Here is a 26,219-nt window from a genome sequence, read left to right as displayed (position 1 = left end):
GTTCGGTGCTTTCGACAGTCTATATTTCTTTTTCTTCAGACAAAAGCTGGATGTGCAGACTATGAAATTTTTGTCAGATGTGAACTCAACGTCCAATTTCCGTTTCATTAGTACAGTTTTTGTACGAAAAAAAAAAAAAAAAAAAAAAGGCGTAAGAGCAAGACTACACATGCACAGAAACGAAAGAATACATACAAAACTATTCAACACATTACGTCACTTCTGACGTATTCTGTCGTACGAAAATTTTCGTATTGTTAGTAACCTCTTCACTTTCGACATGAGACTAGCATGCCACAAGATTCTGATTGCACATGCATGGGCTAGATACCAGGGCAATACTGTGCATGCACTGGTAAAGGGACAAATATCGTCCTGCACATCTCACCAGTATTCTCATTGCACAGATGATAATGCACATGTGGATGAATGAACGGCAGATGCTAATGACCTCTAATTATCTGCCCACTTGCCATCTTTAGAATCTTAGCAGGGACACAGACAGCAATATAAACCTCACCGGACCGCTAATCTATCCCTTTTGGTTATAAATAATTCAATCACACAAGAAAATCTATAAACTATACAAAAGACCTGCATGAGGAGCCTTAGATAGAAGCTCTCATTTTCAGGTTCCTCAACTGTATATTGGGTCCTGGCTAGTGGTTTCAATGGCCATGAAGTGAAGCTTTATGGGTTTAGCTTTACTTCCTTACAACCTATGTGCAACCTGGAAATCAGAGATGGTCAGTTTACACCCTCCCAGTTATGCAAGAATCATTTTTAGGAGAATAGTGTGCATGATTTTGCTAGAACTTTGATAGCTTTTTCTCTACCAATATCCTAAAAATCTGTTGGGTAGGTTGACATTTTTAATGATAAGCTGGCAGTCTTTTCATCTGTTTACTGTATTTGTAAGTGACTGGTACAGTTGCGTGGGTCACTGTTAATCATTGCACTTTCCATGGCACCATGATCAGAAATAAAAATATGTCCTTTACTTTCCAGATCATCTTGTTGTCGGGGCTGGTCTCAGCCCTTCCTTCTCTGAGCTGGCCACTCAGCTGTCGGCTAATTGCCAGATCCCATCTCCCCACAGTTACTCAGCTGTTGCTGAGTCTGCTCGTCAGTCCTGCCTACTTAAAGCCATCCAGCTCACTTGATCTCTGCCTTTGCCAACATCACAGAGACTTTCTCCTGTGTTTAAGTTGAAGACTTGCTCGGCTGACGTTCCTTCTGGCTCCTGATCCTGCTTGCTGTACTACTAAGTTTATCTCTGGCTGACATTTCCTTGGCTGACTACCTGATCCGGTTGCTGAACTCTGGCTTGTTTTGACTACGCTTACTCTGTTTTCATTATTATTATTATAATACAAGTGTGATTTAACTTTACTTATGTCTCGGTCTGATTCATGGTTCCTGATATTTGTCCTGTGAACTTACAATAGTGACTGATAAAATGCTTATTGATAACAGCAGGAACACAGTAGGGATTTCTCCTCAAACAGTTCCACTTCCAGAATATGCCGTTATGCCAGTGCAGCACTGTTTTGAGTGAGTGACTTGTATAGCACTACCTATGCGAACTGAATCGCCTCAGGGCGCTTTCTTGCCACCACAGTCCATCTGCGGCTTTTTGCATGGTCCTTTACCCCGTAAGGTCCAGACACACTTAAAACACATACAACATTGACATACACATACACATATGAAGGGCAATTTTTTTTTTAGACAAGGTCCAATTAACCTACCAGCATGTCTTTGGAGTGTGGGAGGAAACCGGAGTACCCGGAGAAAATCCATGCAGGCACAGGGAGAACATGCAAACTCCAGGCAGATGGTGTCGTGGTCAGGATTTGAACCAGCGACCCTATTGCTGCTAGGTGAAAGTGCTAACCACTACACCACTGTGCTGCCCCTGTCTTATAATGTGTGAGCAAACATGTTCAAAACATAAGTGACAATTCAATATCAAAATAAAAAAAATCCATCAATAAAATATTCACTTAAACAACATGCATCCTTTTTTTTATTTTATTTTTATATAAACAAATATCATTAATCAGAAAGTTTTATATAGTCCATGTGGCCCAAAGAATCAGTGCCGATATATTAAAACATGCCAAAGATGTAATTTGTATCCCAATTCATGCAAATTGATCGATCCATATATTTCACTTGTGAGAGTGTTCAGCCAACTGTAGTGCTCTTCCCTTTACTGGCAAATACCTCACCTCCAGTATTTGACCCAAATTAATGTTAGGTCAAAAAACTTAACTTCAAACAGGGTAGGTGTAAGTTCAGATGTTTCTCCAGATCCAATTATCTCAAGATATCAATCCATCTCCATTATCCATCAGATTACATTTCTTCCACCAAAACTCAAATGAAGATAAGAGTATCATAGAGTAATTTTTTTCCCAATAGTATTAAAAAGTTAAATTGAAAGCTCACATTTAAACAGTGCATATATAATGTGCTGCACACAACAATCCTCTTTCCCCTTAAGGGTCCTGGTCTCCAGACACTCACAAGATGGCGGATCGCAAACTTCCTGTCTTACGGCTTGACATCATCAGACCTGTCACTACCACTACATATTTTCAATAATTCCATCTCACCTAAAGCAAGCTCTTTCTCCATTTTACTTATGTGAAGAATATTGCTCCTTCCCATTCCCTCCCTTTTTTCATGAAACCACGGATTTATAAATATCTTTTCGGGGGGTACACAGCCCATGCTTCTGCCCTTCTCTCTTAGGTGATAATGAAGCCCCCAGCTGTCTTGAGCCACCTGGGATACTAACTGTATGTCACACATCCTATGAGGCTTCAGTACAATCTGGAACACACTGTGCAAGTGCTGCACATGTTATGCAGAACCCTGAAGAGACAACCAGCTCCCAAGGACCCAAGGTAGTAGCAAAGTGGCAGACAAGGTTTCTTACACCTCCACATTCCAGCCCAAAAAAATAAAATAAAAATTTGGCTAGAGAGAGATACCCTTTACCCAGTAGCTGTACAAAAAAAAACAAACACAAAAAAATAATACCGGACTATCAAAGAGAAGGAATGCAGTTTGGGTGCATTCTCCACTGCCCTGGCCTGCAGTGTTCTGGACAGTGTGTACAGCCCACCTGGAACTGGACACCAAGGACAGAAGACATGAATAAGAGGTACTACTAATTTATATGGATTCACTGTAACCATTAGTTCATTACATTATGGAAAAAGACTCAAATGTCAAGTAAATGAAGTGTGGCTACAATGTGAAGGAGAGCGGACATGTCTTGGGGCAGGGTTTATCAATTCCAGTCCTCAAGGCGCCCCAATAGGTCATATTTTCAGGATTTCCCTCAGATAAAAAACGGCTGTGGTAATTACTAAGGCAGTGAAACTGATCAAATCACCTGTGCAAATTAATGGAAAGCCTGAAAACATGACCTGTTGGGGAGGCCTTGAGGACTGCAGTTGAAAAACACTGTCTTGGGGGAAGCTTTTACCTAATCCCATACCACGGTTATCCAGGGTGCCACAGCTGCCTATTCCCCCTTACATTGCCCAGCGTCCAGGGCCATCTTAATGCCGGCCATACATGATGCGAATTCCGAACGAAAATCCGAGCGAAAATAAAATCGACTGATTTTCGTATCGTTAGTGTGGTATGCGCGACATGCGATTTTCGTACGACAGGGCAAATTGACAAATCCAACATGTTGGTTTTTTTTTCAAAAATCGTCCAAAAATCGTATCGTTAATGGCAGAGTTGGACGATTTGACATAAGAAAATGAACTGCGCACGATCTCTGGAAAGTATAAAACAACGAACGAATGGTCGAACGCAACACGGAATAAAAAAAGCCCGTTAAAACATAGTGTTTTAACGTACGATTTTCGTACTTAATTGATGGCACATTCGCATGTTGTTGTGAGTGCCGCTTTCGTTTATCGCTCGACGGGTCGTTCGGAATTCGCATCGTGTATGGCCGGCATTGGACCCCCCCCCCCCGTGCAATTTCCCTCTCCACCTATTCTGAGACATACAATAAATAGCAGCTAGACTTAAAATCAGTTTTCTGTATCAGATCAGGCAGCAATTGAGATTGGTTGCCAGAAGTTACAGCATATCATTATTGCTTACTGACTAGTTGCTAGAGGTTGCAGCACACATTACGGCTCACCGATTAGTTGGTAGAGGTTACAGCACATCACCTCCTCACAGCAGGGGAGCATGATATACATAGGAATGACACCTTTATTTGCATACCAATGCCGCTGGCCGCAGCTATTTACTTAGTATTGTCGCCGCTATTTACATACGAATGCCGGTTATTTACATGTAAACATAGGATCTGCAGGGGAGTCATCATTACACAACAATAGGGCAGAGCTGGGCAGCATTAGTACCAGCACTGCACACTGAGATATTGGGACACAGCACAGGAATAAAACTTCAAGGGACAAGGGAATTTAAACCTGGATAGTTGGCAAGTATGAGGCAGCTGTTTTGGGCCCCACAACAATGACAGGGCCTAGGGCAGCTGCCCCTTTTGCCCTGCCTTAAAGACGGCCCTGCCAGCGTCGGCAGATGGCAGCTAAGTGCTGACCCGACAAAGCTCATATTACTAAGCTGCACACTGGGTCCCGCCAGACACATATGCCTGCCATCTTGCAGCTGAAGCTGAAAGCCTACACCTGCAGCACACACACAGTCTTCCTCACTTTTGGCATCCCCTCTTCAAGATCCACTGCCTCCACCCTCCCCAGTGGATGCTGATCCTCTAAACATTTCATTGAAACCTGTAAATCCACCCTGATGGAGCAGATAGATCAGCGGCAGTAGAGCATAATCTCATTCGCCAAGACAGTGACAGGTTAAGGAGGCTCCTGTCAGGAGGATGAGGTACAGCTGTCGGGTTTTGAAGATACAGTAACCGCACATGCAGCCACTATTGAGGAGGTACAACACCAACTTCAAACAGGCTCAGCATGCTGAAAACTGGCTCAAGCGCAACAATGCGCTTGTCATTGGCTTACCGAAATGGCACTGAAGACAGCATCCAGAGTTGTTTGCTGAAACTGTCTTCAAAAAGACCTCCATCTTAATATGTTTTTTCTTCCCTATATGGTGGATCATGCTCACTGGTTCCAGAAGGGAGCAAGACCACCAAGAGCAAATCCCAGGCCTTTTTTGGAAAGGTTCCCCAACTATAGAGATCAGGACTTTATCCTCTGAAGCTCGTGTAGTAGAGGGCTCCTGAAGAGCACGCGCTATGTGTTTTTCAAAATTAAACTCTACCTAAACTGCAGTTAGGTTTGGGTATTTGTCTAAATTTAACTTCTGTATCAGTCTGACTGGACTGTGAGATGTTCAGTCTAGCCACAGGGGGCACTGTCTCTTGTGGCAGGCGTGGAACTCTCTTTCAGAGCCAGGTCAGTGGGAGTGGCCCTCTCGCTGTGCCCTCTGGGAGAGGGCATTTAAGACGTGGTTCCGGTCCAGCATGATGTACTGATTACATGGTCCTGGTCCTCCTGACCAGCCCCCAGGAAGGCTATGGCCAACTTTGATGCCTCAGGGATGGCTAGCCCAGGGCATGGAAACTAAAAGGAGGAGTCTGAGGTGGTTGGGTGCCGTCTCCGGTTAGGAGAGACCCATTGTACTTCAAGCATTCCAGGGGAGGAAGAACACCACGTGCAATTGGAAGGGCTGAAGTTACTAAAAGAATCCGATCTTGTGGATATCGCCAAGCAGGCTGAAAGATTCAGATATCCTACAGCTCAATTTTCCCTACGTGTTCTGCAACACAAAATATTGACACTTTGGGCCCAATTTGGGCATTTTCCGTAGGGGTGTACTCACTTTTGTTGCCAGCGGTTTAGACATTAATGGCTGTATGTTGAGTAATTTTGAGGGATTGAGGGGACAGTAAATTTACACTGTTATACAAGCTGTACACTCACTACTTTACATTGTAGTAAAAGTGTAATTTCTTCAGTGTTGGCACATGAAAAGATATAATAAAATATTTACAAAAATGTGAGGGGTGTACTCACTTTTGTGAGATACTGTATGTTTTTTGACTTTTGTTTAACTTAAACACATTGCTAATAGCACTAGCTATGTGTTTATAGTTCAAATATTCATATTTGCAATGTTTAGCACTAAAAAACAGTAATTTTAGGTACTTTTTTGTAGTGAGAGTAAAGAATGTGGATCTGTCAGTAAATTTCATGATTTTTCACCAGTAAAAAATTGGTGCCGTTTGTAAATTTTGGCATTCTGACAGTAAATTTCACTTGGGGGAGTTGGCAACACTGCCCTGAACCCTTCACTCTGTAATGCACTACTAAACCCTGCACTCTGTATGTAGCGCACCCCAGATACAACCGGCCCTTTGAGGGTAGCCATACTGCTGATGCAGCCCACAATGAAATTGAGTTTAGAATAGGGGTGATCAAGCAATGTCCGGAACCCATTTTCCCTAGAGATGTTAATTCCCTCCTTTTCCATAACATTCCCACATGCCATTGCATACAGTTACTTGCTCTCTGCCTACATTTAGCCTAGGTTCACATTGGAGAGATTTGTCGTGTGATTTGAGAGATCAAATTGCATAACAAGTCGCAGCCTATGGGAGGCAATGGCACTGTTCTAATCAGTGCGACACAGATTTTTCAGCTTTGCAAAAGTAGTTTCTGTACTACTTTTGCCAAGTTCAGGTGCGACTTCAATAGACATCTGTGCATGAAGCCACACAGATGTCTATCAAGTAGCATCTGAAATTGCACTCACCTTGCTACTTGAAATCGTGCTACTTCAAGTGAAGTAGCACAATTTCAAGTAGCATCAATGTGAACCAGGGCTAAGAGTTGACGTGGTTTTGAATTCTCTGCATCATCTCAGTTGGCCACAGAGTTGTTTTGAGCTTTTGCTACCTATAGCGGTAATTCTGGTGGACAAGTTACTTGCCTTGGGCATGGTCAGTGCCAGGGTTTTGTACTTTTTGCATAACCTTGTATTAAAGTCAAAATTCTGTAAAAAGAACTTAAAAAAATATCAGGTAAACAAAGAGTCCGATACCAATATTAATAGAATTGGTAACAACAACAACAACAACAGATAAAAGCCATACATTGAATATGGCAATGATTAACCATATTTGTCTATGCACAAGACAGATCACAGCATTGCAGTGAAGTTCTTCAGGTATTAAAAGCTTTCAGTCAGGTTCTAGCCCAAACCAGGAAAAACAAAAACAAAACCAAAAAAACAACAAAAACACACACAACACAGAAGAAACTGATTGTGGTTGGGCCCTAAATTAGGCACTTTATTTTTTTTAAATGACAGCCCAAATTCAGTTAGAACATATTGTATATTCTAAGAATAACTTACCTATGCACCCGGGTCTACAGATTTCCTATGCATGCCAGAAACGAAAGAAAGCTGGTTGCAGGTAGTCATTTTCTGAAAATAAATAAATAAATAAATAAATCGGGATAGTAGATAAAGTCTGCCAGTTCACCAACCCTCACTACAAAAGAGACAGACAATTGTAAATAGAATAGATAACGTTCTTACTGAAAACCAAGAAAAAGGGCCATAAAGGTCTCAAATCTCGGCCGGTTCAGCAGGGACCATCCGACATTTTACATAGTTACAAAGGTTGAATAAAGACACCAGTCCAACCAGTTCAACCTGAGTGAATGTCTACAATTGTCCCTATGCCTGTACATCACACACTCACATCGGTCCCTACCCTCAAGGAGCCTACAATCCAAGGTCCATATTCATATACTAGGGCCAATTTTTGGACAGAAGCCAATTAACCTTCCAGCATGTCTTTGGAGTGTGGGAGGAAACCCACGCAGGCATAGGGAGAACACGCAAACTCCAGGCAGGTAATGTCGTAGTTGGGATTTCAACCAGCTACCCTTTTTACCTCTAGGTGAGAGTGCTACCCACTATACCACTGTGCCGCACTACAGCATGTATGAGCAGGCTCAATCCATTGCTTGACTTGGGTACTAGACATGTGCGATTAGTTTCGTACGGATCGCAAATTCGTACGTTCGGGAGGATCTGAAATACGAATTGCCATGCGTCCGAATTTTGTACGAAATACGAACTTCGGATCTGTCAGCGTCGACTCCTCATTATGCTTATTATAAGGGGCTCCCACCATCCCTGTGCTGACTTCCTCCTGGGGCTGTACCCCTACTGTGCTTATTATGGAGGAGCTTCCACCATCCCTGTGCTGTGCTGACATACTAAGCACAGCAGGGGTACAGCCCCAGGAGGAAGTCAGCACAGCACAGGGATGGTGGGAGCCCCTCATAATGAGCACATGGCTGCCATGCACAGCTGCTCCAGTTTTTGCCTGCTCCAGTTTTGATCCCCATACTGTACGGGGTCACCGGGGATGTGCGGGGTCACTGGAAATTGTTTGGTGTTACCACGCATGTGCTCTCCGCACATCCCCGGTGACCCCAAACAGTGTTGGGGATCTATCGAAACTGGAGCAGGCAAAAACTGAACCAGAGGTGCATGGCAGACAATCCGCTTCTCTCTTTCATTTTCAAATCGTAACGGAACGAACTGAAGAGAAGCTGATTGGTTGCCATGGGCAACTGCTCCAGATTCTGTTCACTCTAATTTTGATCAATTTCCCTAAATGTCTCTTTATCTCTTTTAGCAGTCATATGTGTAAATGAGAAGAATGGTGGGGGCACATCAGGGCACATGAGGGCACATCAAGGTACAGCGTTTACCAGCCAGCATGCAGAGTAGCGCAGGAAGCATGTGTAATAAGTTCTCTCTCCGCTGCTCCCTGGCAGCCCCTCCTCTCGTTTATCCCAGATAATGTCACAAGCAAATAGGGGTAGAGGAGAAGCGAGGGGAGGGATTGTGTGGAGGGACAAGGACCAACTAAGACCAAATGGCCGTCTCTGCTGCAGACAGTTCAAGGAATGTTCAGAGTGAGGGAGCAGTACCCCAACTTTGGCAAATTGATTTTCAAGAATGCTAACTGCTCCATTAGCTGGGGGGACAACTGGGATCTTTGGGGTGACAGGATGTTTCCTGTAACAGAAAACACCCGCTCACTCTGGACACTTGTCGGAGCGCAGGACAGTAGCTCCTTGCCAATATATGCGAGGGCAGGCCACTCCTCGCTCTTCTCCTGCCAAAAAAAAAATTGGATCTGTGGTGGGTGCACTGGTGGGTCTGACAAATAGGACATGACAAACCTCCTTTGCTGATATGTGTTTCTTGGGGCGCACTATGCTGGAGGTTCCCATTAGGGTGTCAAGTGCCTCAGCCAAGACAGAAGATGCTCCGCTGGCAGGAGCTCTGCTCACTTTACTAGATGATGCATGGGAGAGGGGGGTCTTCAATATCTTCCTCCTCTCCCAGCCTTACCATCTGCCTTTCTCTCTAACACACCCTGTCAAATAGTCTGTCCTGCCATGTTGTCAGAGCACTACACTGCACAGCCATTTTGCCCTTGATGCAAGGGTCACACATGGCAGCCAGCAAAAGATGTTCCATTTATATGCAAGAGACAATTGTAAGACCATGGCAGGAGTCCTCGCCCAAGAGCATGGGGGTAAACTACACCCTGTTGCATTTTTCTCAAGAGTTGTGCCGATGCAGGTACAAGGTATGCCTGCATGTCTCCGAGCATTGGCGTTGTGTGCGATGGTTGTAGAGATGGCTACTTCATTCACTCTAGGCCATGCGACTGCATTACACACTAGCCACAAGGTTTCCATTCTACTAAAAAATATTCACACCCAGCATATGTCAGCTCAGAGGCTGAGCGGCTATGAGGCAATTTTGCTGTCCAACCCAAAACTTGAGATAAAAGTATGCATCACCAAGTTCTGGTCCCGCACCCATCTTGAATGTTTTGCTGGGGCTGAAGGGGGAGGAGGATGAGGTGTTACCCCAGCATGAGTGTATGGAGATCATACACCAGGACACATCTCCCAGATCTGACATGTCTTCAACCGCTCTAATGCACAGAATGTATTTGTAGATGGCTCTTGTTCAACACCAAGTGACACCACATATCATGCAGGCTATGCCGTAGGTCAGCTGCCTGATGTAATATTAGAGGCCAATGCAGTTCCTTTTCAGTCAGCTCAGGCAGCAGAGCAAATCGCGCTCACACGAGCCTGTCAGTTGTTTGCGGAAGAGGATGTAAACATCTACACTGATTCTAGGTACGCATTCGGCGCAGCCCATGATTTTGGACTTATATGGAAAAGAAGGGGTTACATAGCAGCTGATGGAAAATCCATCTCACATTCTACTTTGGTTGCAAATCTTTTGGATGCAATACAGCTTCCAAGGACAATAGCCATTCTACATTGCAGAGCACACACAGGACAACAGGATGACATTGCTAGAGGAAATGCATTGGCAGATAAAATAGCTAGGGAAGTAGCAAGTAGGCAGGTGGCCACAATACAGATTCCCTCCCTGGCTCCAGAGATACCCCTTCTGGACTAGACTTTGTCTGACCTCCAGGTACATGCCACCCCAATGTACATCAGACAATGGAACGCATCAGGAGTGCAGATGAGTCCTGAGTCAGGCCTCATCTGCCATGAGAAGAAGCCATGCATACCTGTAGCTAGCGCACCTTTGTTTGTTTCACAATATTATGGGGTGGGACACAGAGGATGGAAGATGACATGTGAATTATTAGACAAAGATTTTTTTCATTCCCGGACTTCCTTCATTGGTCATTTGTTGCAAGATGTGTCACGTGTTTGAGGAATGATCCAAGGAATCCACACAGAGTGAGACATGAACATCTCATTTACCCGTCCACACCATTCACTCGTCTTCAAATTGATTTTACACACATGCCCAAACTAGGTAAGAGACAGGAATATTTGCTCGTGATAGTAGACATATTTTCACAATGGCCAGGTGTTTGTTACTGCAAAGGAAGATGCACAGACAGACAGTAGTCAGAATTCTTGCACGTGAGGTAATCCCAAGGTGGGGTTGCCCTCTGCAAATTCAGACAATGGGCCTGCCTTCATAGCCAAAAAGTGTCCAAATTTTGTGAAAACACTGAAAATTGACTGGAAGTTTCACATCCCATATCACCCACTGAGTTCAGGAATAGTAGAAAGGATGAATAGGACTCTTAACCACTTGCTTACTGGGCACTTAACCCCCCCTCCTGCCCAGACCAATTTTCAGCTTTCAGCGCTGATGCACTTTGAATGACAATTGCGCGGCCATACAACACTGTACCCAAATTACATTTTTATCATTTTTGTTCCCACAAATAGAGCTTTCTTTTGGTGGTATTTAATTACAGCTGGGAGTTTTATTTTTTGCTAAACAAACAAAAAAAGATGCGAAATAAAAAATAAATAAAAAATCATGTTTAATAGTTTGTTATAAAATTTTGCAAACAGGTCATTTTTCTCCTTCATTGAAATGCGCTGATGAGGCGGCACTGGTGGGCACCGATAGGCACAGATTAGGCATTACTGATGGGCACAGATAGGTACCACTGATAAATGGGACTGATGGGCACTGGTAGATGACACTGATGGGCACGGATATGTGGCACTGAGGTGCAGCACTGTTTTTGAGGCAGATTGTGGGCACTGATAGGTGGCACTGTGGGCACTGATAGGCACAGTTAAGGCGGCACTAATAGGCACAGATAAGGCAGCACTGATGGGCACAGATACGATGGCACAGATGGGCACTGGTAGATGACACTGATGGGCACTGAGGTGCAGCACTGTTGTTGAGGCAGATTGTGGGCACTGATAGGTGGCACTGGCAGAGGGCAGGTGGGCACTGAAGTCCCTCTCACGGCCGCCGGTGATTGGCTTTTTTTTTTCTCCTCGCGCTGTCAGCACAAGGGGGAAAAATAGCCGATTACCGGCCCTGTTGTGTCATATGATCAGCTGTCATTGGCTGACAGCTGATCACGTGGTAAGGGGTCAGGATCGACCCCTTGCTCCGATCCGTGATCAGGCGAGTCTCATAGACTTGCTGACTTGCTGATCACAGAGCACGCTGCGCCCTCAGGGGGTGCGCAGGCCGCTCGTGCACAGGACGACGTCAATAGATGTAGTCCCGGCAAAGCAGGTCCGTACTGTAGTCGTCATTCGGCTATAGCGCGGATCTCCAGTGGTTAAGGATAAAATTAGGCCACAGGTGGAACTTTTAATGGATGGAAGAAGGTACTACCTGGAGTCCTTGCAGGAGGTAAGAATGACTCCCTGTAGAGCTTTCCCACTCCATGGGCCAGACAGCCCCTAATGTTAGAAAGAGGGGGATTTTGATCTCATACGGGAAGAGTATGTTAGGAAATTGATTGAAACTTTAGATAGAGTTGAAAAACGTGTCGCTCGCACCTCTCCTTTTTCTTCACAGGAACCAAGTCATCAGTTCCAGGTGGGAGACATCGTGGTGGTCCAGTCCTTGAACCGTACCAAGAAGCAAGAGTACCCATTTGGACCCCCAACTACAGTGATCGCAGCGACCAGAACAGCCATCCTGGTGGAGGGACAGCAGGCTTGGATCCATGCCAGTCGTATGAAAAAGGTGAACCAAACACCTAAGAAGCAAGACAAAGTACAGACAGGCGAAGCAGGTGGAATAACTCCTCGAAGACTGAGGGAAGCAGGTGGTTTAGACTCTGAAAAAGATGACCCAGCTTATTTCACCACAGACTTCTGGGAAGGTCTTTTACCTTCTGATCATACTGACTTTGATTGTGTTCCTACCAACTTGGATCATAACTCATTGTAGTTATCATCCTGAAGAACTGGGGGACTTCAAGGTCATATTTAGCCCACCCAATAACACCACTAGTAATACACTTGCTAGACATAAGAGGGATGGGTATTCAGAGTCTGAAGGGACTGAAACTAATGGTCTCACAGAAAACATGTTACTTAAATTTAACTATAGCTATGCTCAGAAGTCAGGATATGATAAAATGTTGGATATGTAGTAAACTGCATCCAAGCACAGCCCGTATTCCACTCATGGCTGTACCCGTGAATATCACCCCTTTTCTAAACGGAACACCCCCCATTACTCTCACTGGAGTGCAGATAACACCAGGGAGTAGTCCTGTCACCTTCCAAGCAATGGGAAGGAGTCATTTCCCCGATTGGTGTTTTAGATTGGGTAACTCATCAAAGGGTGGGGAAGTATGCAGCCGCACTAGGAGCAACTTCTCCATGTCCTTGGATAACTCCACAGTGTTTGACACCTGAGATCATGCCCTAAATCACACCATATATGCCCTCATACATGCCCCTGACCCCCATGCTGAGATTGCAGAACTACTCTCACAGCTTGCCCTTGCAGGATTCTCTGAAGTTACCTAACAAATCCTTAGCAGACGGCCACTCGCCTTGGGCAACAGCACATATGTTTGTTGCGGAAGGACATGCCATCCATGGATTCCTAGGGATCCCCAGGGGATGTGTTACTTAGCCTCAGTCCCGATAATGGGAATTCTTGGAGACAATAAGGGTCGTCACTTGCTTAGGGCTGGTGGTCATCCCAGATACCCCCTCGAACATTGTTATGCCAGATCATTGTTCTTGGAAAAGGACATGGCCTGGGCATGGTTCCCTTCAGGATCCGGATGGGGTATTGACATGATGAAAAGGCTAAATAATAATTCTGGGATTTTGGATGAAATACTAGATAAGAATTCTGCTGACATTACCAGCCTTAACTTGGAAACCAGAGCACTAAGAAAGCAGCTAGAGCTTCATGGCTTGGCCATTAAAAGCATGAGTGCAGCACTCACAGGATTATGTGAGGTAACAAAGGATTATGAATGTTGTACCTGATATAGAATACCAGTATGGAGGTCCCCGATTATTTTGATATAATTGCTCAGCACAGGAAGGAGGTTGACAAGTTTCAGCTTGAAGCAAGAGACCTTGCTAAGACTTGGAACCCCTTGGGTAGCATGGGTGGGTTTGGTTTCAATGGAGTTGTCTCCTGGATTAGGGATATTGCTATGTTTGTTGTACTGATTTTGCTTATGGTATTACTTTTATATGACCGTTTCAAGTTTATTATGTGCATGATTTCCTGAGGTACTCGACCTCCCGACCCAGCTGCAGCTAAAAGAATGTGTCTTAGCTTTTACTATGGTCACCAGGATGAATATGTCACAATGAGAAGAGACAAGTCATCTTCATGATTTGATTTCATGACTTAAAGAGGGGATTGTAGTGATATGACTGAACAATAGTGACTCCATCTTGTTCTGGCTATAGAGCAATACGCTTTTAATTTAGTTTTGAGAACTTATTCTGAAGTTTTATTCTTCACTTTTAGGGTGTAGCTATAGGTCACAAGAGCATGCATAAACTTGCTTGCATAAGTATTTTGTGAGCATTCTATAATGTATAAATAAGATGTGGCATCTCACGCCTTCCTCTTTTTGGGGTACACAGGCTCGGGATGGGAAACCAAGTATTAGTCATCACCAGATGGTATTTTCATCCTGGTAACCTTGTGACAGCTATGTCTCAAAGGTTATTTACATTATAGGCGTGTATAACATTATGGTAATGAACTGTTTTATTATTAATGATATTCATATATCCTCCCACTAACACACCCCTTTTCCCCCCCATTACGATTGGAGAAGATATTTTGTTTATAAGCTGTCTCCACCCAAATACATATCGTACATTTTCTTTGAACTAACTCTGTTGTAGTATTCTGTTTATTGAAAGTGTCTCCCAGTACTGGGGGGGGGTCTCGAAGAGTGTCTTGCAGTATTAACCCTTGGCTAGTCCATGTGTTACCTGGAGTACCTGTAGAACCACTACAGGGTACACTGGTGGAGCTGACAAATAGGACATGACAACCTCCTTTGTGGATATGGGTTTCTAGGGGCGCACTATGCTGGAGGTTCCCATTAGGGTGTCAAGTGCCAATACAGAAGATGCTCCGCTGGCAGGAGCTCTGCTCACTTCACTAGATGATGGATGGGAGAGGGGGGTCTTCAATATCTTCTTCCTCCTCTCCCAGCCTTAACATCTGCCTTTCCCTCTGACGCACCCTGTCAATTAGTCTGCCCCGCCATGTTGTCAGAGCACTACACTGCACAGCCATTTTGCCCTTGATGCGAGGGTCATACATGGCAGCCAGCATCAGTTCTGGGCAAGAGGTGGTCAACTCCTGCCCAACTCCAGCAAGAGGCGGTCTGCGTGCACCTGCTCAACTCCACCAGAAATGTGTTTAGCAGAGCCAACACATCAGGTTGAGGGCCACCACCAGGCAAAGGTTCCTCAGCCGACTTGAACCGCTCCAATTTGCTCTGAAGGTGGTTGAAGAGTGGGAGCACATGACCAATGCTGGCATCTTCGCGGCTTAGGTGTTCTGTGACAGAGAGGAAAGGTTTGAGGGCTGCCACAATCTGCCCAATTATGGCCCAGTCCTCCCTGCCTAAAGTTCTCTCTATGCCAATGTTATGATCACATGCCATGGCATGGAGAGCCTTCTGCTGCTCAAGGATGCGTTCCAGCATTGCTAGGGTTGAATTCCACCTAGTCCCCACATCCTGTTTTAGGCAGTGTTCTGGAACTGGCCTGCCTTCCTCTGTTCCACATTGAGGAGGTGGCTGTGCCTCACACTCCGATGGAAGTGGCCATCCATCTTCCGACAAGAGTCCACCACTTTGGACAGCCTTCCATCGCTGCCAGAAATGGTCTCCACCAACCGAAAACTGTCAGTTACCACCTGGTGGAGAAGGTGGGCTGAGCAGCGCACACCCACAAAGCTGCCATCCCTTACAGCCTTGACCATCTTGCTGCCTCCATCAGTGACAACATAGCCAACATAGCCAATCCAGTAGTTGCTGTCTGCCTGTCCAAACCACTGCAACATCATTTTCTGCAGGGTTTGCAGGATGTTTTGCGCTTTTCATCAAGCACCTCAGCGTGCAGGAGGAAGGAACGGTGCCCCTGTTTGTCAACTGCTGACGAGGATCCAGATGTTTGAACTACATCATGGGACACCTTGGCCTGCCACCAAAGTGCCGTCAGGGACAGGAAGGCATGCTGGGCACTACACGCACGCCACAGGTCAGTGGTCAGTGCTGTCCACCTGCCCTTCCAATCTCCTCCTTGAGCACCCCGACACAAGACCTGTATAAGGCTTGCACCACAGTTTGGCTGAAGGTCTTACGTGATGGCACACGGTACTGTGGTGCAACAGCCTGCATCAATTGCTTGAAGGGCTCAGCTTCCACCATGTTGAAAGGTGCTCCTCCAACTGCAATGAGCTGGCCAATCAGGCATGTTATTTTATGTACCTGCGCCCGAGACATACCCTTACTCTGAAAGCCACCAAAATCTTTCAGGGTGGCCTGGCTGGTATGGATTGGATGTGGGATGGTAACAGCATTCTTTTCTGCCTTATACTGGCTGGTGGTGCTGGCACTTATGGTGGCTGTGGTGGTGCCACTATTGGTTCCCCTTTTGGTGTTTGGAGGAGTGGCCAAAATAAACCTCCCCTAACAGCACTGCATGGGGGTGCATACACATGTGCTGGTTCATGCCACCATTACTGAGATGCCCGATGTCAGGGCCCCCGGCTGACTTCCCTGCCACAGTGATTGCATTTGGCCTTCTGACCGACACCAATTCTTTTAAAATGCTGCCAAATGCTGCAACGGCAGCCACCACCAATGACACTGCCTGATGGGTTCCCTTCCACTGCAGTGGTCACACTCTCTTTCTGAGGTTCGGCAGGAGCAGGAGGAAGAGACCTGAACATCTCAAGTATTTTGGGTGCGGTGATGGATTGAGGCCTAATGGTTGCATTGGCCCATTCTGATGCTGGAGGCTTAGAAAGCACGTGAGCAGGGGTCTTTTCAGGAGAGAAACGTAGTGGGGACTGAGGGGAGTTACTTTCTGGGCTGTCGGTGGTGCCAACATGGGCAGAGGGCTGGAAATTAAATTTGTCTACAACAATGTCAGGAAAGCCTGCTTCCCCCTCTTTCACATTTCCAAGGGAACAGTGATCATTAGAAGCAGTAAACTCTGTCTCCTTGCTGATCACTGCCAAGCTCCCTGTAGTGCTGATGGTGATGGCACCGGCAGCAATGGTGGTGGTGACATCATCATCATCATCATCATCATGAGCCTGTGCCTCCTGACATGTTTCCTGCTGCATGGCCAGGATCTCCAGCTTTGGCCGCACAAACGTATGTGCACTGGGAACCCCTTTGGCCTGCCCTCTTCCATAAAAGGTACCAATGGGCAGCATGCTACCAGCAGCAGTGGCAGAGGTGGTAGCGTCACTTTTGCTATGAACTGTGCTGCTGGTTCTAGGAGGTAAATCCTGCAACAGCTGGCGACGTGCAAATGTCTGTTTGCCAGGCTCTTTACCACCAGCAGTCTTCACTCCCATTCGCCTCAGCTTTATGGGAGGTGAGCTGAGCTCAGAGACAGAACTTCCCACCTGCTGCTCATGTACACAGCTCATAGCTCTCCCTCTCCCAGCAGCACTCTTACTGCTTTTTTGGCCTTGTTTGCTGCTCATTTTTCCTAAAAGTTAGAAAACCAACCCAAAAAAAAAAACAAAAAAACAGAAACTAAAACACTAACAGATGATACACTCGCAAACTACAACAGATATAAACTAAAATAAACAATGAAAAACTAAGGATTGCAAAGATATTCGCTCAGATGCACAGACAAATAATCGTGTGATCTGCTCCACTACACTAACTAACCCACAGGGAAGTCACATGATCGGGCCTCAGCAGCAGAAGAAAACCTCAGATTGGTCAAGAAAGTCACATGTTGTTTCCGTTGTAACGAAATTTGGACCAAAAAGTGAACGCATCTAACGAAAATTCGTATTTCGGATCGGAAATTCAACGGAATTTCGCATAAAAACCAAACTTCCATCAGCATCGACTGTCATATTGAGGTATATATATTTTTGCCTTTAAATTCATCGTAAAGAACGTTCGTACAAGTTAATGAACCTAACGACGATTCGTACATTGAAATTTAATTTCGGACACGAATTACGAAGTATGAATGAATTCTAATATGAACCGTAACAGAACGAAACAAAACTAATTTGTTGACGGCGCCCATGTCTATTGGGTACAACCATCATGTCGAATTTTACATGCGATTATTGCCAGCGGCTCTAGCCCGCTAGCAATAATCATTGTGTTCTCCCAGCAGGGACAACTCCCCTCGCCCCCCCACCCCCTCCCCTGCAACTTGTGGTTGGCTTTACTCAATGCAATGACAAGTTGAAGTCAATAGTTCACACCAATGTGCTGATGATGAAAATGGAACATGCTGCAATATAACACAGCTCAACACGCTACAATGTGTAGATTTTGCAAAGTTTAACATTATATGTCACACTAAACATAGAAGAACATTCTACGAAAATCCTCAGGAGTTTAGCCAGTTAGGTCATAAATCTATCCACCATGCTTGCTTTCAATTTTGTATTGATGGATAACGGTACAAATGTAGGTTTGTAAATCCACAATACATAGTGCTTGTTCTCATGGGCATACGCAAATAGGGGCAAGGGGAGGCAATTGCCCCCCCCCCCCCCGGAATCATCAGGTGTTGGATTGCAGTTGCATTGTGTCTGTGTGTTGTGTTGAAATGTCCGCCGCACACTTTTTTTATAGGTCTGTAGCTGCTACTACACTGTTCTCTGCTCTGTCCCAACACTGTCCTGTGTCCTCCGCTCGGCCTTTCCGCACTCCTCATCACTGATTGTCTGCCTGTGTAGGTGTGTTGTTGTAGATGGATCCGCCCACTCAAGTGCAAGCCGCCAAGCCGAGTCATATGCTGGCAGTCTGCCACTATGTAGATCCGGGCCGACACTGCCACCGCCCACTCAAGTGTGAGTCGCCAGTGATATGCTACCTGTGCCTAGGCAACATAAGAACTGAGAAGAACCACAGGTAAAAGCAGTTAGTAGTAGCCAGGACTCCCAGGAGGAAGAAAATTTTGATTTATTGCTAAATTTGCTGGAAAGATATCTCTTTAGTGTATTATTTTGTCATTATCATGACTAAAATACAGAGATAATTCATGTTTTCTTCACTTTGTATTAGACGTTACTACTCAGGCCAGGCATACCAGACCAATCCATGCCCATATCATTTATATAGCCTAGAGAATGCAATGTACATCTTTTTGTATTGCAATACATCTGTTGTGGCCATATGTTGATCTTGATGAAAACAGTTATACAGACTGTATAGCTGTTTTTAGCAAGATCAAAATGTGGGCAGAACACAATGGCGGCCTGTGCATTAAGGGCGCACGGGCGCCGCCCCCTCTCTCATCTATAGATAGATTCATGCAATGCATGAATCTATCTATCTATGGCTGCCGCTGCCACCCCCTATTCAGGCGCCACACCCTTTTCGGGCACAGGGCACCTGAATTACAGCGGTGAGGGGGCATTTTTGAAAGACCCTTCATATCACCCCCTATGGCTGCCCCCCTGAAAAAAGTTCTGCGGTTGCCCATGCTTGCTCTGGCAGTCATTAACACATTCTGACAAAACAATACAATGATTTCATGATCATTGAGACTTGTGAAGATCACTGTTGACAGCATCCATCAACACATTGCTGAATATTCGAAACATCCAAGATACAGCATGCTTTAGGTGTGTCTAGCCTTTAGCAAAGTGTCAATGAATTCTGAAATTTACTGTAGTGATAAACAAACTCTTACAAAGACGTGTGCATTCTCTAAAGGCTGTAAGTATAATTGGAAGCCGACTTCTACTTACTTCCCAGCGACCAATTTGATACATTTTACATTTTATTTCACTTATAAATGTGGGCAAAGCAGCGTTTCTGTAGCAATCTATACGAAATAAAATGTAATCTATGACTATGTAGCATCACTCTTTAATTATACTTATAGTAAACTTTTATCACTTTTCAAATTCTGCTTATTTTTCCAAAAAGACTCACCAGGGCTTTTTTTCAAGCGGGAACGCAGGGGAAATGCAGTTCCGACACCTCCACCGCTGAATGTATGTAATGGCAAGGAATGCTGGTTTGTGCTACAGTGTCTATTGATGCTGGCTGCTAATGGATCTATTGTTTCTGGAGGGGATCTATTTCTGCAGAAGGGTTGATTGCTGCTGGGGAGGTCTATTGTTGCTGGGGTTATGGTTGCCACCTCAACCCTTTAAACCCAAACACATATTAATTACACAGGTTCTGTGGCTGATTAATGTGGTAATTAAACTCACTTGGTGTTTTATCTGCATTTAATTAGCCTCAGAACCTGTGTAATTCAACGGTGTTTGGGTTTAAAGGGATGAGGTGGCAACTCTAGCTGGGGTGGGTCAGTTGTCGCTGGGAGGGATCTACTGTTGAGGGAGCAGTCTATTGTTGGGTGGCATTTTGTTATAGGTGGTTCACTATTGTGGGGGGGGGGGATCTGTTGTTGCTGGCGGGTCTATTGTTGTTGGCTGTGGGGGTCTATGTTACTGCTTTTCTTGTTATCAATAACAAATTCCATACAAATTACTTACTTACTCTCTAAAAAGGGGCAGTGCTGGGCGGTGGGTAGGGGGTGGAACCAAGGACTGGTGCTCAGAGGTAGGTAGGGGCAAAGACAATGGGTAACTCCCAAAAGGGGGGGGAGTTCCTGCACCTATTCTCTGAGAAAAAAAAAAAGCCCTGCATTTAACATAATACATTACATTTAACAATACAGTCCTGGGATGTAGTAACTAGGCAAGAAAGATCTTATGCTTTTTCTTTTACGCTAGGTTTTTACCCTCCTACATTCCAGCTTTTACCATTCATGCCAGCATTGTACTCTGGAGGGGGAGAGAGAGAGAGACCCCCCCCCCCCACAAAAAAAAAACATGAATTTATGCAGAGGGATGCAGACTAGAATACTGCAATCACTGAGCAGCAAAATGATGATATCACCTGTGATGTATTTCAGTTATTCTGCAAACCTGGCCCGAGGACAGGGTTGATGACCACTGTTCTAAGGCACCATTTGCATGGGTGTTCTCCCAACTTTCTGAGATGGGAATGAGGGACACCTATCAAAAAAAAGTATGTAGGCATTGGACACACCCTCTGCCACGCCCCCCCAACCACTTCAATACTGGGCATTTTCCCCCCCTTCTTGCCCAAGCCAATTTTCAGCTTTCAGTGCTGTCGCATTTTAAATGACAATTGCGCGGTCATGCTACACTGTACCCAAACAAAATGTTTATCATTTTGTTCCCACAAATAGAGCTTTCTTTTGGTGGTATTTGATCACCTCTGGGGTTTTTATTTTTGCTAAACAAATAAAAAAGCCTGAAAATTATGAAAAAAATAAAAATAAAAATAAAATTCTCATTGTTTGTTGTAAAATTTTGTAACCAAGTCGGTTTTCTCCTTCACCGATGGCCACTGATGAGGCTGCACTGACAGGCACTAATAGGGAGGCACTGGCCGGCATTACTTATGGGCACTGATTTGCATCCCTGGTGGTCATGGGTGGGCACACCTGGTGGCAGTGTTGCCAACCATCAGTATTTTTACTGGCAGCCAGTAAAAAATGGGCACTTTTCTCCTGCCAGTAAATGAAAAGGTTGCCAGTAAAAAATATATGGCTGTGACGCTTGGCTCGGAACTGGGCACGCGCAGCTTGGGTCTGGAGCCAGCCAGAACCCCTCCGTTGCCTGATACAGTGTGTTCAGGTGGTACCGGCGGGGGACGGGTCTGGTGGAGGCAGTACCTGAATGTGTAGTGTGATGTCTTGGTGCAAGGAAGCCGAGCGACCAGAGCCCCGTGTACGGGTCTGTGGGACAGGAGCAAGGCAAGCTGGGAGTGGGGCTCTGTCAGTGCTGTTTGGCCTGGAGGGAACTGAAAGGACCACCTGGTGTGGAGAGAGACTGTCACTGTGACTCAGGAGGGGACGTATCAGTGATCTGTGCTGCTGCACACTGCTGTGAGCGACACTGTAATGCCCTGTACACACGGTCGGACAGACGACAAAATCTGTCTGATTTTTTCCAATGGATTTTGGCCCAAACTTGTCTTGCATACTTACGGTCGCACAAAGTTGTCGGAAAATCCGATCGTTTAGAACGAGGCGACGTACAACGGGACTATAAAGAGGGCAGTAGATAATAGCTTTCATCTCATAATTTATTCTGAGCATGCGTGGCACTTTGTGCGTCAGAATTGTCTACACATGCTTGGAATTTAAACAAATCGGATTCTGTTGTCGGGTAATTTTAGATCCTGCTCTTAAACTTTGTGTGTCGGAAATTACGACTGAAAAAGTCAGATGGAGCCCACACACACACACACACACACACACACGATCGGAATTTCCAACAACACAGTCCGATCGCACATTTTCCGTCGGAAAGTGCGACCATGTGTAAAGGGCATAAGAGTCCATTTCCTGTCTCTGAGCCACTTGCTTACTATTTTGAGAATAAAATAAGAACTATGCTTTTTGCCTTAATATCTACCTTAAATCACATTGCTAATTGCATATTATACTTATTTGTAGCCTAAATACTGAAAATTTGCACTTACAACTGTAATTTTTCTAACTTTTGGAAATACCAATAAAAACGTTGCCAGTAAGTTTTGGGTGTCGTGTCAGTAAATTTCAATCTGGGAGGCACCCCTGGTGGGTCCGAACTGATAATCAATGTGCTGCTCATTAGCGCAGAAGCTGCCGCCCCTCCCCTCGTTAGGAGAGCAGCCGATAGGCTCTCTTCTACCTGCGATTAGAGGAAAAGCTGATATAGGCACTTCCTGTTTACCATGTCACCAGCTATGATTGGACACAGCTGATCGCATGGTAAAGAGCCTACGTCATAGGCTCTTTACTGAGATGTGGACATTAAAATGACGTCCCAGTCAGCATAATTAAACCACTTTGTTGGCAAAAAAAAAAAAAAAACAGAGGGAGGGAGGGGAAAGGAAGAGGGATTAGTTAAACCCACAAGTTTAACTTTTTTTTTTTTTTTTTTACCACTTCTATTCTTTTAAATTTACTAATGCAGCAATTTAGATGAAAGGTTTTTAATACATAAATAGTGCATTTTATATTCAGCTATATAGATCAGGTCAAAATGAGGGACAAATGAGGGGGGAAGGGGGACATTGTGCCAAATCAGGGACAGTTGGGAGCTATGGTGTTTAGCCACGCTGCAAATTCCAGGTCCAGTAGATTCCTGCTGTTGGGATGGACAGCTGTGGCCACCATGCCTGTTCACACAGCCAGCTTTGTGTCCATCCAGCTGTAATCCCCACAGATGATCGCTGGCTGTGTGAACAGGTATGAAATGTTGTGGTCGCTAACATTTTAGTCTACAGGCTCAGTGGACACAGCGATCCGCATGCAACTGTCAATTCCAACACCAGGAATCGTTTTCTTTCCGCTGGGATTTGCAGCGTGGCTGAACGTCTGTGCGAATGGTGCCTACGTGGGGATAGCTTTGCTTTGTAGGGACATTCAATTACATCCTCGTGTCTTGGTTCAGGAAGTTAACAGGGCGGAGAGGAGGAAAAAAAATATAAAAATAACCTGTCAGAAGTCCTAATTATTCCCTACTCTGGCCAAAACTAGTAAAAATAGGTGTGGGTTCTATATACACTTTAACCACTTATCGCCCGCCATATAGCAGAATGACGTCAGCAAACGGTTGCGTTATGCTGACCGGACGTCATATGACATCTTTCAGGATAACAAGCCGATGCGCGCCCCCGGGGGCACGCATCATGGCGATTGTTGTTACAGTAACACATCGCAACACCGATCTAGGTAAAGAATCTCTGATGGAAACTCTTTACCTTGCGATAGCCATATCCATATTGGCTAGTGTCTGTGCTGATTGATGCCCATCACTAGTCACCACCAGGTATGCCACTCATGGCCACCAGGGATAACAATCAGTGCCCACAATGGATGCCTGCCAATCAGTGATGCCCATCAGTACTATCCAGTACTATCCATTAGTATACATCTATGCTCCCTTTAAGTGCCACCTCATTGGTGCCCATCAGTGAAGAAGAAAACGTACTGGTTTACAAAGTGTTGTAATTTGTTTAGCAGAAAATAAAAATCCCAGAGGTGATTAAATACCATCAAATGATAAAAATGTAATTTGGTACAGTATAGCATGACCGCGCAATTGTCAAAGTACAACAGCACTGAAAGCTAAAAATTGGCCTGCATAGACCCATACACATCATGTTTATTCCCTAGTTGCATGACCTGCCACAGGACAGACATATCTGCATACACAAGCAAATCAAGATTTTTCGCAAACCACAACCCTGGTTCACCCGACAGATGCATTTTTGGAAAATGACACAATGGGATCTATTATTTCAAACATCAGCAAACAACAGCATTGGAAGAGTCTACAATACATGCTGAAAATTCTTAGAAACCATAAACACAGAAAAATACAAACATTTCAAAGAATGTATACACATTTTTCTTAAAGTACACATACTCTATCCTTTTGCACAATTATCCAAGTCATAGTAAACAGCAACCACATTTTTTTTTAAGTTTGGGGAAACAATTGATTAGCAGTTCTGTAAAGTATACCATGTAATACAGAAGTTTTAAAACATGTTTGGAAGTTTAACGTAATTTGGACACCCTTGTTATTTTTCCATATATTTAGCAACACAAAAAAAAAAAAAAAGCTAAAAAGAATAATAAAAAAGAAAATAAATAAAAAAAGGAAAAGGGTAGATAAACAAAATAACTTACATTGCAAGCAAATTGGAGGATAGCACAGAGTGTGGGTCATGTAAACAGAATCCAGGTGGTGGAAGGGGAACTGCTCACCATGTTCTCTTAGTTATAATAAACCCATCAACTATACATTCCACACTATACAGTTGGCCGTAGATTGTATACAGCTGGTTTCAGCAGGGACAAATTACTGAACTGTACAGGTTGGTGATTACTGAACTCTGGTTCTCAATGTGTCCTCAGTCCATGTATTTTAGATCTCTTCACAGACCCACAGGTGAGATAATTAGTGTTTTTTTTTTTTTTTTTAACACAGGTTCCTAATTTATTCAGCTGTGTCCCTGCCTGGCATGGAGGAAACTATGCACTCTTCACAAGTCATTAAAATTGGGGTTGGGCTTCACTGCAAAAGGAACATGAGATTATTATTATTTTAACCATCAAGGAGGGGAAATAATTTACAAGGGGGGGGGGGAGGGTGGGACTTTAAATGCAGCACATGGAAGCAACCTTGCTTCTCTAGTCATTTATATATATAATTTATTTATTTATTTTTGATATATATTTAATTAATTTTTCTATTTTCATATAAAAAATCTTTTTTCCTAGATCCCATATATGCTCGCTCCTGATGAGTGGCGGCTAAGTCACGAAACGCGTAGAGCTACCGGTTTCTATGTATTTACCAAATTGCATTAAGACCTCTAGGTCAATATAGAATTTTTACTCCCCCTTCAGTTTTAGTGAGGTCATAGGTCCTGCGGATTTTACCTTTAAAGTATTGTTATATACCATGTCCTTAGAGACGAATGAGGAAAAGCTTTATTGTTTGCATCATATGAATTTTTATATTTATTTTTATATTGTCTTGCTTATTTTATATTATAAATGCACTTAATTGTAGTGTATTTTTAATGGATTTATCACCATATGTATCATTATTTGTATGTTATCTGGCATTTTTATTTTGTATTTATTTATTTATATTTATTTGCATTATTATTATGTATTTTTGTATATCTAGATGGATGTATCAATAAAACTTCTTCACATTCGCCCTTTTATTGTTTTGCTTCCATGTGCTGCATTTAAAGTCCCACCCTCCCCCCCCCCTTGTAAATTATTTCCCCTCCTTGATGGTTAATGTAATTGGGATGGATACTCACGACCTTACCAGGCCGTGTTATCATTTAAAGTCCCTAGGGATGGAATCATTGGGCCCTATCAGACCTTGTTTTCCTTAAAGTCCCTATTTCTTATAAAATGTTTTCATTATTATTATTTTGTTTATTGATAAAGAACATAGCCTTTCATTCAATTGAAATCAAGCATCCGTGGTCATCTGTACTTTAGCTGCTTTATTGGACTGGTACAGCATGAATAAACAGAAAAGAAGCGCACTCACATCCGTAAATTGAGGGAATACACAAAAAAAAG

At 44.2% G+C, this 26,219-nt stretch overlaps 1 long non-coding RNA gene across 1 annotated transcript in view; it reads right to left on the bottom strand.

The window, feature by feature from the left end:
- LOC143934931 (uncharacterized) overlaps positions 1–24,876 on the bottom strand; it is a 164,329-nt gene extending 139,453 nt beyond the window's left edge. Inside the window, exons 1-2 of the long non-coding RNA XR_013263436.1 lie at positions 24,798–24,876; positions 7,396–7,467 (exon numbers count right to left, since the gene is read on the bottom strand). This is a non-coding gene — a long non-coding RNA (uncharacterized LOC143934931). The remainder of the gene's footprint in view (positions 1–7,395; positions 7,468–24,797) is intronic.
- Positions 24,877–26,219: the final 1,343 nt, after the last annotated feature.

Source organism: Lithobates pipiens, unplaced genomic scaffold (genome assembly GCF_037356315.1).
Source record: "Lithobates pipiens isolate NorthernLeopardFrog02 unplaced genomic scaffold, aLitPip1_a1.2 Scaffold_28, whole genome shotgun sequence".
NCBI classification, from domain to species: domain Eukaryota; kingdom Metazoa; phylum Chordata; class Amphibia; order Anura; family Ranidae; genus Lithobates; species Lithobates pipiens.
This window is presented reverse-complemented; position numbering and strand designations above follow the sequence as displayed.